Source organism: Babylonia areolata, chromosome 2 (genome assembly GCF_041734735.1).
Source record: "Babylonia areolata isolate BAREFJ2019XMU chromosome 2, ASM4173473v1, whole genome shotgun sequence".
NCBI lineage: Eukaryota > Metazoa > Mollusca > Gastropoda > Neogastropoda > Buccinidae > Babylonia > Babylonia areolata.
This window is the reverse complement of record NC_134877.1, coordinates 15751969-15756812: the sequence shown is the minus strand read 5'-3', so window position 1 is coordinate 15756812 and position 4844 is coordinate 15751969. Positions and strand designations below refer to the sequence as shown.

General features: G+C 48.5%; 1 protein-coding gene across 1 annotated transcript in view; it reads left to right on the top strand.

Moving 5' to 3' along the window:
- Positions 1 to 1013: 1013 nt before the first annotated feature.
- The window catches only part of LOC143298514 (tetraspanin-33-like), a 35708-nt gene continuing 31877 nt past the window's right edge, over positions 1014 to 4844 (top strand). The window contains exon 1 of the mRNA XM_076611365.1: positions 1014 to 1401. The gene's annotated coding sequence lies outside the window, so the exon portion shown is untranslated. The remainder of the gene's footprint in view (positions 1402 to 4844) is intronic.

Here is a 4844-nt window from a genome sequence, read left to right as displayed (position 1 = left end):
ACACACACACATACGCGCGCGCAACACACACACAATGACACACACACACACACACACACACACACACACACTCACACACACACAATGACACACACAGGCACAGAAACACACACACACACACACACACACACACACCACCACCACCACCACCACCACCACCTCTAAACCACTTCACTCCACCTCAACTCTCACCCCCCACCCCCACCCTACTGCGTCACCCCTCACCCTCCCCTCTCCAACTGCCTTCCCGACTCTATTCAACAACAGATCATGCTGTTCATTTCGTTGTGGGTCACGGAAAGTTCAGATCAGGAAATAGTCAAGTCGAGTCCGCAACACCAGCAGGAGAAAATCGACAACGAATGCACACACACACACACACACACACACACACACACACATCATCACACACACACACACACACACACACACACACACACACAACACACACACACACACACACACACACAACACACACACACACACACACACAACATCACACACACACACACACACACACACACACACACACACACACAATGACACACACACGTACACTCACACACACGCACAGAAGCACACACACACACACACATACACACACACACGCACGCACGTACGCGCGATACACACACACACACACACACACACACACACACACACACATAGACGCACAGAAGCACACACACACACACACACACGTACACTCACACACACGCACAGAAGCACACACACACATACACACACACACACGCACGCACGCACGCGCGATACCTCACACACACACAGAAGCACACACACACACACACACACACACACACACACACACGCACGCACGTACGCGCGATACACACACACACACACACACACACACACACACACACACACACACACACACACACACACACACATAGACGTGTGCCGGTGCTGATAACTGACGTCACAGGCTGGTTCGTAGTTTTGTCCGGTATCAGTCTTTGTGCACGAGGCGAGGCAGTGTCCTGTTCCACACACACACACGACGACCAGCAACACACAGAGAGACACACTTTGTTCAGGCGATCGTGTTGGTGTTGTTTGTTCGGTCAAGAAAGAGGAAAGAAAGCTTTATTGAACGAAACCTGCTTGTGAGCGAACTCAAGGCGAAAGATTTTGTTTCGCCGCTGAAATGTCAACGCTTTTCTGTGCTTACTTTCATCCTATAATCATATGTATATAGATCTATGTAGTGCGGTGTAGTTTGTATGAATTCGGCGATTCCGAAAGTGTCGTGTGGTTTCTTTCATGACAAAAGTGAAGTGAAGAATTAATTTTCGTTGTGGAGTAAACATTCGCTCGAAGACGAGGAAAACGAGCTGACAGACTCATAATATTAGGCTGTTGTTTTACAAAGTGTGAAAGGTGAGTTATAATATGTGTCGTCAGTAGTAGTGTCAGCTTTACTCTGTCTGATCGTGTGATATCCATTTATGTGTGTGTGTGTGTGTGTGTGTGTGTGTGTGTGTTTCTGTGCCTGTGTGTGTCATTGTGTGTGTGTCATTGTATGTGTGTGTGTTGTGTGTGTGTGTGTGTGTGTGTGTGTGTGTGTGTGAGTGTGTGTCATTGTGTGTGTGTGTGTGTGTTTGTGTGTGTGTGTGTGTGTGTGTGTGTGTCGTTGTGTGTGTGTTGCGCGCGCGTATGTGTGTGTGTGTGTGCGTGTGTGTGTTGCGTGTGTATGTGTGTGTGTGTGTGTGTGTATATATATGTGTGTGCACGGGCGCGCGCGCACGCGTATGTGTGTGTGTATTTGCGCGTGCGTACGTTTGTGTGTGTGTGTGCGTGTTTGTGAGTGTGCGTGTGTGTGTCATTGTGTGTGTGTGTGTGTGTGTGTGTGTGTGTATGTTGTGTGTGTGTGTGTGTGTGTGTGTGTGTGTGTGTGTGTGTGTGTGTTGTGTGTGTGTTGTGTGTGTTGCGTGTGTGTGATGTGTGTGTGTGTTGCGTGTGTGTTGTGTGTGTGTGTGTGTGTGCGTACGTGCGTATGTGTGTGCACGGGCGGGCGCGCATATGTGTGTGTGTATCGCGCGTGCGTGCGTGCGTGTGCGGTGTGTGTGTGTGTGTGTGTGAGGGTTTATACAAGTCAGAACGCCTGTGGTTCTCATTATCGCTACTTATGTGGAGTAGTAGTGACAGAGATTAATTAAACTTTGTCAGTTTGCTTATTTATCATCATTGTTGTCTTATTTATTTATCTATTTCTTTATTTCTTTACTACTACTACTACTACTACTACTACTACTACCCCCTTTTTATATATTATAATTATTATTTATTGATTGATTGATTTATTTATGTATGCTTATCTATTATTTATTCACCTTTTTTTTTTTCAAGGCCTGACTAAGCGCGTTGGGTTACGCTGCTCTGGTCAGGCATCTGCTTGGCAGATGTGGTGTAGCGTATATGGATTTGTCCGAACGCAGTGACGCCTCCTTGAGCTACTGAAACTGAAACTGTCAAAAGGTTCTTTACTGTATGAATGTTTCATTTTGGTTCAGACTGGTTCTTTCTTTCCATCCTTACTTGGTGAATGAGCTAAGTAGTTATGAAAGTGTTAAAGTTTATTATGTTTTTTTTTTTTTTTTGTTTTTTGTTTAAGAAAGAAAAAAAGGCCTTACAGAGTTTAGGGTGGAGTCAATACCGTGCTAAACAAAATTGATTTCCAAAGTCTGCACTCTGTCACTGTCTCTGCCTCTCTCTCTCTCTCTCTCTCTCTCTCTCTCTCTCTCTCTCTCTGTCTGTCTGTCTGTCTGTTTCTCTCTCTCTGTCTGTCTGTCTATCTGTCTGTCTCTGTCCCTGTCTCTCTCTGTCTCTCTCTCTCTCGCACTCTTACAATTTCTTTCTCTATCACACACACACACACACACACACACACACATTTTGTCTCTCTCTCTCTCTCTCTCTCTCTCTCTCTCTCTCTCTCGCTCTCTCTCTCTCTCTCTCTCTCTCTCTCTCCATGGCTCTCGCACTCTTACAATTTCTTTCTCTCTCTCTCCCTCTGTCACACACACACACGCGCGCGCGCGCGCGCACATGCACACACACACACACACACACATTCTCTCTCTCTCTCTCACGCACACATACACACACACGCGCTCGTGCGCGCGCGCGCCTCCCACACCCACACCCACACTTCACTTTAAACTGCAGTTTTAACGTTTGACGTTGGTTATGGGGCTGGCTGCGGTCTTGAAATCTCCACCCTGCTTCACTGACAAAAGACCGTCATTCCACCACCACCACCAGAGCCCGCCACCCGATTACGCAACTCTTCCCCCACCTCCTCCCTTCCCCTACCGTCCCTCCACGGAGTGGAACACAGACTTATGAATATTAAAAGTTCGTGTGGGAATGGACTCGAATTAGACTTGAACTCTGTGGGAGGAAGGTAGTAGAATGGTTAATAATAATAATGGTATTTATATAGCGCTGAATCTTGTGCAGAGACAAATCAAAGCGCTTTCGCACCAGTCATGCATAACTCTCATAACTATAGAAACCAAAGTCAAGGAAGGGCAGGCTATTTTGGGAAGAGGTGGGTTTTTAAGGCCAAGACTTGAAAGAGCTGAGTGTAGAGACTTGACGAAGCGAAAGAGGAAGTTCATTCCAATGGCAAGGTCCAGAGACAGAGAAAGAACGGCGGCCAACAGTCGAGTGTTTGAATCTGGGTATGCGTAAACTGGCAGTGTGGATCCGAAGCCGATCGTAGTGAGCGAGATGGAGTACGCATACACACCAATACAGCTTTGTCCGGCAAGGGTCTGAGGTTTGGATTCCCGCTCTCACCCTTTCCCCCCCCAAGTTTGACTTGGAAAAAAATCATCAAACTGAGCGCATAGTCAGTCATTCGGATTAGACAGACATTGATCCGAGGTCCTGTGTTCAGCACGCACTTGGCGCACTGAATGAAGAATTCGTGGCAACTGACGAAAGTGGTGTCCCCTGGCAACAGTCTGTAGAAGAAATCTACTCTGATGGGCAGAAATACACGAGTATATAATTATGATAAGTCCGTGTAAGTCTCCCCCCCCCTTACTCCCCCGCCCCCCTGACCCCCCCCCCACGGGCTCTCCCCCCCCCCACCCCCCTCTCCCCCCTTCCCTTATTATGACTGTACTGCGGAGTGAAAACGCTCTGGGCATAGAGACTATTTTATCAGTATGTTTGGTCTGGGTAATTGGGGGTGCTTGGCCATGGTCAAATAACTGTTAACACCTCCCCGTCCCCCCACACCCCCCCACCCCCCCTCCTCTCCTTCCTTTCGGCTCGACTCTTTCCCCACCCCCCACCCCCACACCCCAGCCCCCCAGCCCCCTCCCCACCGCCCTCTGTCATCTCGGCACTGCCCCCCCCCCCTTTCCCTTTCTTTCGCTTCTTCCAGCCACCGATCTGGGGGGGGGGGGAACGTTGCTGTCCAAACGCTGTGCCACCCACCCTCCCCATTCAATTGACCAGTAGCACACATCATGTACCCCCAATTAAGAAGTTGAAGACTGAAGTCATTAATCAACGCGAACAAAAAAAAAAAACCTCGCATCAATTGAGTGACGCGAACTGTGATGGAAGCGACCGACGCCCAGACGAGCTAGACACGAACTGAGTTGCCCAGATAGCTAGTAGCACGCACCACTCAAACCAAGATTCTGAGGTAGGCGCCCTCTCATGAGGTAGAATTTCTGTTCCCTCCACCTCTTACGAACTGAGTGAGTGCCCTTCAGAAACAGTTCGAAAGGGTTTGGGTGTGACAGGATTTCAGCGCTCCTTTCAGCTTGATATACCCCTGTGTCGTTACTTCCTGGTCCTTC